This window comes from Loxodonta africana, chromosome 22 (assembly GCF_030014295.1).
Source record: "Loxodonta africana isolate mLoxAfr1 chromosome 22, mLoxAfr1.hap2, whole genome shotgun sequence".
NCBI lineage: Eukaryota > Metazoa > Chordata > Mammalia > Proboscidea > Elephantidae > Loxodonta > Loxodonta africana.
In genome coordinates, this window is record NC_087363.1 from 3,575,051 (window position 1) to 3,590,140 (window position 15,090).

At 34.7% G+C, this 15,090-nt stretch overlaps 1 pseudogene; it reads left to right on the forward strand.

Annotated features, from left to right (window-relative positions):
- The first annotated feature begins 5,311 nt into the window (after window positions 1-5,311).
- LOC135227222 (olfactory receptor 5D13-like) lies at window positions 5,312-10,059 on the forward strand (annotated as a pseudogene).
- Window positions 10,060-15,090: the final 5,031 nt, after the last annotated feature.

Sequence of the window (15,090 nt, forward strand, 5' to 3'; positions counted from 1 at the left end):
GAATATATAGAGTCACAACACTAAAAAAAGAATTGGTTGATACTCAGCCATTTTGGGAGGAAGTATATGATTAGGAACTCATGGTAATGAATGAAGAGATCTAAACTGCACTGGAAGCACTGGCAAAAAATAAGACTTCAGGAATTGACGGAATACCAATTGAGATGTTTCAACAAACTGCCAAAAGAATGAACAAATCTGTCTAGGAATAAATATTGCCAGAATGCTCCTTAGAATCCAGGATGGCGAGACTATGTCTCACATACTTTGGGCATGCTATATGGAAGGACCAATCCCTGGAGAAGAACATCATGTTTGGTAAAGCAGAGAGTCAGCGAAAAAGAGAATACCCTCAACAAAATGGATTGACAAATTGGCTGCAACAATGGGCTTGTGCATCACAATGATTCTGAGGACAGCGCAGCAGTGGGCAGCATTTCTTTCCGTTGTACATAGGTTTACTATGTGTCAGAACAAATTCGATGGCCCCTAAAACAACAAAAAAAGTATGTGTATGTGGTTCCTAAGTGATATCCATACTGTTATTGGAAACAACTTTCAAACATAGGTAGTTGTTCCTATCTTTGGTCTTGAAAATATTTTTAAACACTTTGACAGTATATCAGAACTTATTTCAAAACTGTAGTAAGAAAGTGTGACATTTCTACAAAGATAAATGAATGAAAATAGGAACATAACTGAGAACGCTTAAGAGATCAACATATATCTAGATGTTTCACACATCACAGAAGTCCCTTGGTAGCACAAACTTCTCTCAGCTACTAAAAGCAAAGTTGGAAATTTGAGCCTACATACTGCCCTGTTGGCGTAGTGGTTAAGAGCTTGCCTGCAAACCAAAAGATTGGTAGTTTGAATACACCAGCTGCTCCTGTCCATATGTTCACTATGAGTCGAGACTGACTTGATGGAAGCTAACACAGTAATAACGAAAGTGGCACTAAGGGGCTCTGGTGGTGCAATGGCTAAGCACTTGGCTGCTAAACAAATGGTCCGCTATTCAGGTCTACCAGCCATTCCTTGGAAACTCCTTGGGCAGTTCTACTCTGTCCTATAGCATCGGTATGAGTTGAAATCAACTTGATGGTAAAGGGGTTTATTTTGGCAGAGGCATATGGGAAAAAAGTCCTGGTGATAAGTTAAAGTAAAGATACAGCCAATTAAACCCTAAGCACATATTATCTAAGTGATGGAAGAAATTGTGAAGTAAAAGAGCTGAACAGATTATTTCAAAGTGTGGCTCAAGAAGGCAAGATAGATTAGTGTAATGAATTTCTCAGTGATCTGAAGTTAGGAAATGATCAGCAGGGATGAATTACTCAATAAGCAAGGTATGCAAGGGATTACTTGTGGTTACTTACTAATCTTTGGTACACATTTTCACCTGTTTTTCACTACATCAAATCCACCCCACATGATAGGCATTTCTGAAGTGGAAAGAACTGAAGAGAACATTCAAGCATTGAGTTGCAAGACTGAAGGATTTTATGGGTAGATAATTGAATGACAGTAGAAGGAGCAAAAAAAAGATGGGAAAAATATACAGAATCACTGTACCAAAAAGATTGGTTAATGTTAAACTATTTCAGGAGGTAGCACATGATCAAGGATCAAGAATTACTGGCAAGAAGGAAGAAGTTCAAGCTTCACTGAAGGCACAGGCAAACAAACAAACAAACGAGTCCCCAGGAATTCACAGAATAGAAATTGAGATGCTTCAAAAAAGAGATGCAACACTGGAAGAGTTACTCATTTTTGTCAAAAAATTTTCAATAGCTAACTGGTCAAACTACTGGAAGAGATCTCTATTTGTGTCCATTCCAAACAAAGGCAACGTAACATAAATAAAAAATTATCAAATGATATTATTCTTATCACATGTTGGCAAAATTTTGCTGAAGATAATTCAAAAGCAACTGCAGCCATACAGTGAAAGGGAACTACCAGAAGTTGAAGCTAGATTTAGAAGAGGATGATCAGGAAAAAGGCCATCATTGCTGTTGTCAGATGGATCTTGGCTGAAAGCAGAGAATACAAAAAAGATTTTATCAATTGTGTAAAGGCACTTGTCTGTGTGGATTGCAACAAATAGTGGATAACACTGAAAGAAAGTGGTATTTTAGAATACTTAATTTTGCTTCTGTGGAACCTGTACATGGATCAAGATGCAGTTGTTCAAATATAACAAGATAGTTTGTGGTTTAAATTTGGAAAAAAAATATGTTGCATGGTTGTATACTTTTACCTCATTTATTCAATCTTATGCTGAACAAATGATAAGAGACATTGGACTGTATATAAAAGAATGAGTCATCAGGTTTGAAGGCAGACTCCATAACCTGCAGTATACTGATGACACAACCTTACTTGCAAGAAATGAGGATGACTTGAAGCCCTTACTGAAGAAGGTCAAAGACTTCCGTCTTAAGTATGGATTGCACCTGAACCTGAGGAAACTAAAATCCTCATAATTGGACCAATAAGCAACATCATGAAAGATGGAGAAGAAGTTGTCAACAACTTTATTCTACTTGGACCAACAATCAGTGTCTGTGGAGGCAAAAATCAAGAAAGCAAATGGCTTATTGTATTAAGCAAATCTATTACAAAAGACCTCTTTAAAGCTTTAAAAAGCAAAGATGTCACTTTAGTGACTAAGGTGCCTCTGACACACGTGATGTTTTTTCAATTGTTTTGTATGCATGTGGAATTTGAATAATGGAAAAAGAAGACAGAAAAATGGATACATATGAGCTGTGGTGTTGGCAAAGACTGCCAAAAGAATGGAATGTCTTAGAAGAAACGCAACCAGAGCGCTCCTTGGAAGGGAGAATGATGAGACCAGCTTTCTTACTTAGACATGTCATCAGGAAAGAGCAATTGTGAGAAAAAGTCACCATGTTTGGTAAAGTAGAGAGTCCATGGAAGCTAGAGAAATCCTCAGTGAGCTTTATTGATACAGTGGTTGCCACAATGGACTCAAACATACCAAGAATCATGAAGATGGGGAAGAATTGGGTAGTATTTTCTTCTAGTGTACATAAGGTTGCCATGAGTTGGAGATGACTTAATAACAACAAATTAATAACTAATTTGAATACCATTTCATATGATCTTTTGAAGGCTGTTTATTTTCTTTGGTAAAGCGTCTGTTTATACCCTTTAATCAATTTTGGTAGCATTTATTTTATTGTTATTGGATTTTGGGGGGTTATTTTTATATTTTTAGATCATATATATATACATATACATACATATATACAAAATGTGTTATTTCCACATTTTTCTACTATCCTGTGGCTTGTCTTTTATTTTTCTACAATGCCTTTCACTGAGCAGAAATTCCCAATACAGATGAACTCCTGTTTCAATTATTTAGAAAATTTTTGAATTGTGTCTTTGGCACAGGGATATAAAAATCCTTTGCAATCCTCAAGGTGACAAAGATTTTATTCTTTTTTCCTAGACATTTTATAATTTTTGGATATACATCTTTATGGCCCATTTTTAGTTAATTTTTTATGGTGTAAGTTCTTGATTCAAGTTCTTTGTTTTTGTTTGTTTGCATCTGGATATGCGATTGTTTCAGTACCATTTTTTTTTAATTACCACTCTTTCTCCGTTGAATTGTATTTGTACTGTTGTCAAACATCATTTTGCTATATACTTTCAGAATCATTTTTAGATTATAGCCCAGGAATTTTAGAATTAGACTGACAATGGATACAAAAAGCCTGTTGGAATTATTGTGATTACATGAAATTTATATATTGATTAGGAGAGAACTGACATCTTAACAATATTGAGTTTTCCACATCATGGATGTAATGTATCTCTTCATTGATTTTGACCTTCTTTAATGTTTTGTTGCTTTGTCTGAACAGATCCTGTACATTTTTGTCAGATTCATTTGTAAATGTTGAATTTTTATGAGGTTTTATTGAAACTATATTTTAATATATAAAAACAAAATTGAATTTTGTTTGTCTAGGTTCATTCTAAAGTTGAGTTCTAATAATTTTTGTATGTAGATTACATTGGATTTTATTTGTAAATGATTATGTTTATTTGCATTGTTGCATTGTTTAGAACCTCAAGTACAATGCTAAGTGGAACTAGTGACAGTTGACACATTTTCCTGATATTAGGAAGAAAACATACAGTCTTCTATAATAAATATGATATTACCTATAATATTTTTGATAGATTCCTCAGATTGATGAGGTTTCCTTTTATTCCTAATTTGTAGATTCTTTTCATAAAAAATGGATGCTATATTTTGTGACATGTTTTTTCTGCACCTATTGAGAAGATTGTATCCTTTTTCCTCTTTAGTGCATAATATTGTGCTAAAACTAGTAATCGAGTCTTCTTAAAACTGAAAAAGAGTTTCTATAAAAATGCCTATGTCTGACATAGCACTGTAAGGTGAGATATTGAATTCTTTTCCCTTAAAATTGAGAGTAAGGCAAAGAGGCCCACTCCCATAATTTCTATTCCACATATTTATTGGCAGTCTCAGCAACCGCAATTTAAACAAGGAAAATATAGCCCAGATGCTTGGAAGAAAAACATGAAAATTGTTTCTATTCACAGACATCATGATAACTTGCATAAAATCTGAAGTTGTCTATAAAAATACTATAATTTATAACTTTAAAGTCAATTACATTTATGCACATACTTGTAATACAGTGAATTATGGAATTAAAAATATAAATTTTATAATAGCAAATAAAAAAAAGATTACCAATAAAGCAAATAAACAAATAACTTCATGGTTGTTTTATAGCAGAATTTTGCCGTGCACATTTCCATAATTTACATGTGTATAAAATCAAGATGTATTCAGTCTGGTTCATTTTTTTTTTCAAGGTGAATGGTATAAAGCTAGTGGTACAACTGTCCCTAGAGCATTAAAAAAATAATCCACAATAAGATATCACGTGGGACAGTGTTTCATCTAATTGTTCAAACTGTGGTCTCCAAGGCTTTGCTTCCCTGATAGGCTCTTTGGCCCACATCCCAGTGGCCAGGATAACATATATTTGACACATTTGATGCCAGAAATTAGCTGTTTGACCTGCCTTTCTCTATGCTTACACTGGATTTACTTAAATGGTTGGAGAAAAGTTGTTTATATGAAATACTGTATATTATTTATATTAAATATTAAAAGGTATGTTTATGTAGAATGGACTCCTGCTACTATTTTAGGTTGATTTGTATTCTGATAGAATAAATAAGGAGAATCCTTGGAGTTCATCAACCTTAGCAAAGGAATCTCCAGTCAATGAATCACTCAAGTGCTTCCGTGCTCAGGTAAGTTTATTTGATACTTATTTTATTTAACTTTAGAAATAAAACATAATTTCATTATAAAATAGAAATTGTATAAAATATTGAGTTAGGATAATCTTTGCAGGAAACGAACACATGTGCCACTTGAATGGACAAAACACATGTGTCCATTAAAATCGAGTCAGTTGGCTTGGAAAGGCCTCCAGGTGTTATGCCATTACACATTCTTACTTTCAAATGATTTTGTTGGCTTTCTCATCAGGTATCTACCACTGTAATAGGTATTTGGTTAATAGATAATAATCAAATGTGAGCATTTTTCTCAAAATTTCTATAATGGCTAAGAAGGTAACAGTAACTAACATATTTATAAAATATAGAATAAAGCATATGGTAATCGTGAGCTATAAACCTTAAAGTCTGTGTGTATACAGAGGATAAGAAAAAATACATAATATCTGTAATAGTAGAGGGAAAACTAAAGCATTACCAGAGAGAGGATAAAACTGGAAAATACACTTTATGCAAATGAGCATGTGCTGCTTAACACAGAGTTGGATAAATTCACCATAGTTAGAAAAGTAGGTGTCAGTGGTAACGAAGCTAAGGCTGAATACACAAACCTTGGACAGTTTTGGAAAAGGCAGCCTGATAACATGCATTCACTAAATAAAAACATTTAGATCTTAAAAGACATTGACTGTTAGGATAAAGTGATCATGCAAAATTATTTTGACATGTTGCATGGAATTATTGAGAATAACCCTTAAAATAAAATTGAGAAGTTTCGTTGAAAATATGTGGCCATAATCTAGGTAACTAGTGCTTTACAAAGAATGGCAGTCACCTTATATAGAATAAGAATGGTTGAGAAATTAGCCTTTGAGAGATATTTTTACTACATGCCCAAACCTGATAAAACTAGGGAGATATAAAGTGATGGTAATTCATAAAGGAGAATGAAGAAAATGTAATTACACATCTTAGACTTAAAAAACAAACAAACAAAAAAACCGTTGCCATTGAGTCAATTCCAACTCATAGAGACCCTGTAGGACAGAGTAGAATTGTCCCATACAGTTTCCAAGGAGCAAATAGTGGGTTAGAACTCCCGACCTTTTGGTTAGCAGCCATAGTTCTTAACCACTAAGCCGCGAGGGTTTCCACATCTTAGACTGGGAGAGATTAAATAAAGTCCAGCCGTATTTCTGTCAGTCATGTTCAGATAGTACAGAAGCCAGTGCCTAAGGGAAAATAATGAAATTGCCAGCGACTGTTTCCTTATCCAAATCAACACTTTCAACGCCATTACGAGAATGATTATGAGGAGCAAAAAATGATGGTAGTCATCAATATCATGCATTTATTTAGCTCCTGCTTCATTTTTTTTTTTCATGGACAACATTAGACCTGTTGATACCTTTACAAATAATCAATCTTCAACCTGTGAAAGATATAAATAAGGAAGCATTTCTATTATCCTCCTTACTTTGTAGTTGTTCTTGTTAAATGCCATCCGTTCAGTTCCTTTTCATAAAAACCCTGTGTACAACAGAATGAAACACTGCCCAGTCCCGTGGTATGCTCCCAATTGTTGTTATGCTTGAGCCCATTGCTGCAGCCACTTTGTCAGTCTATCTTGTTGAGAGTCTTCCTGTATTGCACTGATCCTCTGTTTTACCAAGTACGATGTCCTTCTCCAGGGACTGATCCCTCCTGATATCATGTCCAAAGTATGTGAGGTGTATTCTCGCCATTCTTGCTTCTGAGGAACATTCTGGTTGTGCTTCATCTAAGATAGATTTGTGCGTTCCTTTGGCAGTCCATGGTATATTCAATATTCTTCACCAACACCGCAATTCAGAGGCGTTCATTCTCCTTTGGTCTTCCTCATTCAGTGTCACTGCTTTTGCATGCATATGAGGCGATTGAGAACACCATGGATTGGGTCAGGTGCACCTTAGTCTTCAAGGTGACATCTTTGCTTTTCAACACTTTAAAGAGGTCTTTTGTAACAGATTTGCCTAGTAAAATGTCTTTTGATGTCTTGATTGATGCTTCCATGGGTGTTAATTTTGGATTCAAGTAAAAGAAAATCCTCGGCAAATTCAATCTTTTCTCCATTTATCATGATGTTGCTTACTGGTCCAGTTGTGAGAATTTTTGTTTTTTTTTTATGTTGAGGTGTAATCCATACTGAAGGTTGTGGTCTTTGATCTTCATCAGTAAGTGCTTCAAGTCCTTACTTGATAACTGGTATATCTTTTCTTTCCAGAGAGCATGATGGAATGATATCAGTGGATGGGAAGTGATGGGCAAGGTGTCAGAAAGCATGAGGAGCAGATTCATATGAAGATTAGAAAGAGAGATGAGCGATGTCCTCTGTACATCTGGGCATCAGTAAATAGCTATCAGATAGATATTAAGGGTATAATAGGATTAATTATTATTTTTCCAATGCTATAGGGAAGAGGCTGGTAGTACTGAGGGGAGGAAAATTTTGAGGATTATGCTGCTAGGTTCAAAAAGAGTTCAAGTTTTCCTCGTGTTACTGTCGTGGAGCCCGGGAGTGCAGGACTTCTCTGAGAATACAGGGACTCACTTGACTTCTGCTTTAGAGTGGCCTGCAGGAATTTCTCATACTCAAAGTCTATTTAGGTATGGCCCAACTCCATATGTGTAGATATTTGACATCCATGTAAAAAGAAAACTACTGAGTGGCATCATGAACAACAAGGGAAATAAAAATGAACTTAATCACCTGTACTTGATACTGAATACCAATTTTTCATGTCTGAAGTTTGGTACCAGTAATATCAACCATACCCTTGTATGCTGTTTCAGGTGGGTTTCTAGCCTGACATTTGTCCATTCCATAGCTGAAAACTTGATGTAGCAAACTTATTTTTGCTGCAGGATAACATTTAATACCACTGTCTGTTGCTTTCACAGTTTTTAATATTTATCATTTACCCATCTTCCCCAAATCTGCCATGTTGGAAAGGAAGAAATTTATATGAATTATTGCTTCAACTATTTTTATCAAAGATTACACAGTGCATATTTTATGGTGAGCACCTGCTGAAGAATATGATATGAATTGAAAAATAACATTAAAAAACAGCATTATTTTGGGATAAGGAAAAAAAAATCCAGTAGTGTTCCACTGTAGAACTATAGAATATGTTGAGAGTACTGGGTTAGGAGAGTAATGAAGATTTTGAAAAGGAAAAGAGCCCAACCAAAAAAATTTTATCTTGTCCATTTTCCTGTGTTGTTAACGTTAAAAAAAAATTCAAAATTTCTAGTTAATTGCTCATGGATGAAGAAGAGAGACTGGAAGAGAATATAGAAATTCTTTATATGTATTTGCTATAAAATAAGTATTTTCAAGAAATTTAGATTCATGTTAAGAGACAAAGTGGCCTTTCTCATGAAGTCAGCTGCCTCTGAGGATACCAATTTTGATTTTTTGAAATATATCAGGGTCTGTTCTCTTTTTATTACTCTTCCAATTTTGTTCCTAAATATTTCACTTGCACAAAGTTAATAGTCACTGTGTAAATGTGATATCAGTATAATTATTCAAATTAGTTGGAATCCACTCTATGGCAAGGGGTTTGGGTTTTACTAATATTTTTTAATTATTCAAATACAGCAACAGGGACAAACAAGTATTTCTCCACAAAATCTTTATAGATACTCAATAAGCCTGACATATTTTTTTTTTTTTAATTTTCTACTGCTTAATTCAAGTTTTGTTTCTCAGGATAATTAGATTTCTTATTTTCTCAACAGGAACCAAGAAAATTGGAGTGCTAGAGCCACATTCATCCTCTTGGGCTTCTCAGAATACCCAGACCTCCAGGTGCCCCTCTTCATGGTCTTCCTGACCATCTACATGGTCACTGTTGTTGGGAATCTGGGCATGACTTTAATCATCAGGATCAACCCCAAACTCCACACCCCCATGTACTTTTTCCTCAGCCACTTGTTATTTGTTGATTTCTGTTACTCTTCAGTAGTTACACCCAAACTGTTAGAAAACCTGGTTGTGGAAGACAGAACCATCTCCTTCACAGGGTGCATCATGCAATTCTTCTTGGCTTGTATATTTGTGGTGTCAGAAACATTCATGTTGGCAGTGATGGCTTATGATCGATTTGTGGCAGTTGTAACCCCTTGCTCTATACAGTTGCAATGTCCCCGAAGCTTTGTTACTTTTTGGTGGCTGTCTCCTACTCTTGGAGTATAGTATGTTTCTTGACTGTCACCTACTTTCTGTTGACACTGTCTTTCTGTGGGACCAATTTCATAAACAACTTTGTCTGTGAGCTTGCTGCCATTATTGCTGTGTCCTGTTCTGACCCCTACATTAGTCAGGAGATCATTTTAGTATCAGCCACATTCAATGAAATAAGCAGCCTCGTGATCATTCTTACTTCCTATGCTTTCCTATTCTTCACTGTCATGAAGATACTTTCCACTGGAGGACACCACAAAGCCTTCTCCATCTGTGCCTCCCACCTAACCGCTATTACCATTTTCCACGGAACCATCCTTTTTCTCTACTGTGTACTTAATTCCAAAGCTTCATGGCTCATGGTCAAGGTGGCCTCTGTGTTTTACACTGTGGTCATCCCCATGCTGAACCCCCTGATTTACAGCCTTAGGAATAAAGATGTGAAGGAGACAGTTAGGAAGTTAATCAATACCAAATTCTTCTGTTTTAAAATCTAAATCTCTAAATATTTAGGTTTTTCTTAACGAGAGTACTGGTGAGAATTAACCAATAGCAAATCAGAACCTGAATCTATGATAACCTTTCAGGTCACATTTCAATATCTTTTCAAATTTAATGGTTTGTAATATAACGTTAACATTACAAATATCATTAGAAAGTAAAATTCAGACCAATTAAACTGTCTTTTACTCAGAAATTGCCATACAATGTTTCTTTGTTATTCTACATGACTGTGTGCTTGACCAAGCAAACCTTCAACTCACTTTAAGTTACTTGACATATGGAATATTTTTAGATGATCAGAAAAGTATAGCTTACAATGAGGAACTTTTGTATGGTAAGAGCTCTTTTGCGTAAGACTCTAAATATATATTAAAAATATTAATTTAATTCCAAATGGACTATCTTGTCATTGAAAGACTCCCAGGGTAATGAAAATAAATAATAATAATAAGTCTCTCTTTCCCTCAATGACTACAATCTGGTGCATTTAAATTATATTTGGTAATATAAATTTTATTTTCCCTCAATGTAATAATAACATCACCAGAAAACAATACACATTTTAGAAATATATACCCATGACGCTACCTTTGTAATTTATGTTAACATGGTTGTGATTTATTTATTCATTTTTTTACTTGAAAATATTACTATACTTATGTTAATTTTCTGTTGTAAGAAATAATATAAAGGTATACCATATGTCTTTTATCTCTTTTACTCCATAATAGAAAAATATAACATCTAGGATATTGGCAAGGATACAATCCAGAGATGTACTTGGCATCAGTTCTTTATTAATGTAGAACAAACAATCATAAACTCTCAGTGGTATGCAACAATATGCATAATTCACTCTGTATCACTGGCTTGATTGAAGTAGCTTTGCTGACGCTTACGTGTCAAAAGGGGGCTTCTTGATTAGCTAAACTGCACTTTACAAATCTGTATATATGTCACTTCCTTGGTCCAGTTGGCTAATGGTCTGTGTTGAATACAGTGCCACAACAGAGTATGCTCACCAACAAAAACATATTTCAAGTCCTTGTTTGGGTCTCAACAGTTAACATTCTGTCACTGAAAGAAAATCACATGACTAAAACCAAAGTAGGGGCCTTGGGTGCTGCAAACTGTTTGCACTTGACTACTAACCTAAAGGTTGGCAGATTGAACTCCAAGAGCCCTAAGGAAGGAAGGTCTGGTGATTTGCTTCTATAAAGATTACAGCCATGAAAACCCAATGGAGCAGTTCTACTCTGTAACAAAAGGGGTCACTGTGAGTTGCATTCAACTCAATGAAAAAGAGTTAAATTCAAAGTTAAAGGTGAGGAATTCTTATAGATTATTTGATTCAGAGTGTTTAGCATCTACTTTTTAAATATAGTTTTAACATTTGAACTTGTAATACCTGTTGAAATGCTTTGGTACTTTAATCGAAGATGATGTCATGTCACCCTTAATGACTATCCCCATTTCTTTTATATCTTTGCTTACATATGTATATGCCTATCTACTGAAACCTTGTACCCTTCTGTTGGAGAACCCTCAATCTGGGTTTCTGATCTAAATCCATGTTTAGAGCTTATGAAATCAACAATTTGAAATTATAAGGAAACCACAAATTGGAGGATGAAAACAAGTTAGCCCCTTTCCTTGACCAAAACCTATACAGAACCCCAAACAAATTGGACTACTAGAATTTAAAATTGCAACATAGTAATGTCTTTAAGGAATAATTAAAAAAAAATAGAACTTGTTATACAAAGCTATTGGACTCATATGAACCTGAGCTATATATATCCTTTAAATTTTGGCTTATGAACCAAACTAAGAAACCTGAAAAAAGGGAGCAAAAAAGGTTTTGCCTCTCAGTGGTCTGTTTTAAGGTAGTCCTTTGCTTAGATTTTAAATGTCTGTTTTCAGTGATTTAATTCCTGGCTTGACTTCAACAGATACTCTAGGGTAGCTGAGCTAATGTGGGTCATTCGTCAAAATTGATATAACTTACACACTTAAGACCAGTGGGAAATTTTTTGCTGGTCATTCTTTATTAAAAATAACTTACAAATGCACACTCACTATCTGTTTTTCAGTTGTGGCTTATGTGTTACTCTGATGTTGACCAAGTTTCAGTTGAGCTCCCAGATTAAAATGATCTATGAAGAAAGACTTGGAAATATGCTTCTCATATTCAGCTAGTGAAAACCCTGTGGATCACAACAGAACATTGTCTGCTCTGCAGCTGATCATGCAGAAGGTCCCAAACCAAGAAGCATTTTGTTCAATTGTACCTGGGTCACCATGAATTGGGGCCTACTGGGTGGCAGCCAACAACACTTGTAAACATGAGCCTGAATTAGCTATTTATATTTAGACCACTAATTTGGCTACATCCACCAATATTAGCTGCACTAGAATCTCCAATGCCTTTGAATAATTTTGATATATGTTTTCAAATGCCACTGCATATGCCCATATCTTAAGATTTTCTGATCAAGGAATATAGTGACATTTTATTGGGTCAATATTTAATACCGCTTTCTTTATTCCCTGCTTTTTTTTTCCCCTTTGAGGGGTAAATAAGAAATCACTTAGAAGGATTTAAACTATCATCACTGTGAAATTTATGACTGTACTGAAAAATGCAGCTAGATCTATATCCACAATCAAGATACGTAACAGATCTCTGCTGTCCTAGACCCTATGAAAGCATATTCAGGATATAATACGGCCGGGTAGAATGTAAAACTATTTATCTTGTAATGTGAAGTGTGTCTCTGCATAAATACTGTACAAAAATATAAACTCAGTGTATAAAGAACGAAAAATTAAGTATAAAACTATAATTATATTGGGGTTATTGAGGTTGACATTACTGTGGTTTTCTTTTGGGAATTTTCAGAAGTATAGCCTCTGTACCCAGATCAACTACTATTTTTTAAGACATGAAAATCAGTATTGACTATTTAGAAGAAATTATAACTTCATTTATGGAAGAGAAAATTTCTTCTAATTATTTGGTTTCTCATGAAAATAAGCCCTGTCATGACCCTCTTGGGTCTGTGTCCCTGAGGTTGAGAAGTTCAGTGTAAAACAAACAACATGATCCTGGCATTTAGTTTCCAGATCTCTTTCGTGCTCCAAAAACGTCTCTATATTCCCTTCAAATTGTCTTTACAATTGGAAAAAAAAAAAAAAAGTCATTAATTGGATGTTTTAAGGAGGCATTCACTGCCTGTAAAGGAATGAAAATATATAGGAAAATTTCAGTTTTGAGAAAGAATGAGCGTGCAGCTTGTTAATAATTGCAAGGAAGCCTTCAATAAAAGATACATCAGGAAAATCTATCTTTTGGTGAGCTGATTCAACATTGGGTTATCTCTCCTGTGTCATGTGAAGAATACTGAAATATAACAAATATCTGGCAGGGAAAACCTATTTGAGTTAAGTTAGAGTCATTTCAACTTAGTTCAGTTGATGGGGTGTATTCAAGGTGCAGAATTCTACTTTCACCATCCCTAGGACCATTGTACTGAATTTGAAACAATGTCCCTAATTTCCACCTTAAATACACTAGGGATTATAGAAGAAATGTTAAGTGTAACTCTTGTCCTTAAGAAATGTAAAGACTTCAGGGAAAAAATAAGTAAAACACACACACACACACACACAAATAACAAAATATGCCAAGTATCACATATAGTTTAAAGGTATTGGTGGAAAGAAAACACAGCAAGAGAAAAAAAAAAGAGAGAGAGAGAGATCTGGTTTAATCAGTAAATTGTTGTTGCAAGAGTAATGTAGGGAGCTCATCATTGAAAGATGACGAGGTATAAATATTAAAGAAGGAAAAGAGCCATTTCAAAGGAAAAGACAGTGGAAGCTTAGAAGGTATTAATAACTTGTTTTTGAACAATAAAGTTCTAAAATATTTGTATGAATACAGTAACAAAAGCATTTGGTTAAGTGGTTTGTGGAGGCGTTACAGAAATTTAGTCCAAATAGTTTTAATTTTGATGCATTTTCATAATAAAGCATATACCTAAAACACTCTATTTAATCCCAGGCTGAGAGTTCTTGAACTGCACTTAGATAGGCTAGCCTGGGGAATCTTGTATCTAGATGAGTAGACGTCGATAGTGGGAATAAAGAAGGAGGGACATGTTGAAGCTTTCTCTTTGTTCATTTTTTCCCTGTCTGCCTTTTCAACATCCACAATCCTGAGACAACAAAAGGATAATCAAGGACCAGACAGTGACTGGAAAGCAATGCAAAAAATGAAGATTATATATTGATGGGTTGAAGAGTGGATGGACGTTTGAATATAAGACTGAGTGAAAAATCTAAAATCCTTTTGTTAAAGGGAGTCCAGTAGACAAAACTTCTTTTAAAAAGTTTTTCCAAATTTGCACTGCTATGCCATTTTTACATCAGAGAACTGTTGATATATTCTTGGAGGCAAATAGCATTAGAAATTTAAGATGGAAGGGAGATAATATTGGCAGGGGAAGAAGTAGGATTTGTTAGATATTTTAAAGTCATCACCTTATTTAAGAATCTTATGCTGAGTATTAAAGGAACTTGTGTAATATTGTTATCCATGTTTCATATATGATGAAATTGAGGCTCATATAAGTGAAAGGATTTGATAAAGTTTGAATTTGAACTAGTTAAATATGCTTCCTAAGCCCATGTTTTCTACAAATGGCTGCCTGTTCTCCATCCAACCAAATCAACCCTTTTCCTGAATAAGAAGATTAAACTGTTGAGAGTAGAGTTTCTAATAAGATACTTTCCTGGACTGTAATTTCTTACTCTTATTTTTAATGCCATAAGCAAAGATGTAGTTGATCCAATCGACCCCATTAATCCTCCCAGATACTTAAACTAATTTAAGGTAACACAATGATTACTTTCACAAAATTATCCGTATAATATTATTGTAACTATTGTTGTATTTTTTATGCATTCTTCTGTAACTTGTAAACTAGTAAATATACAATGTGGACCTCGCCCTCAAGATG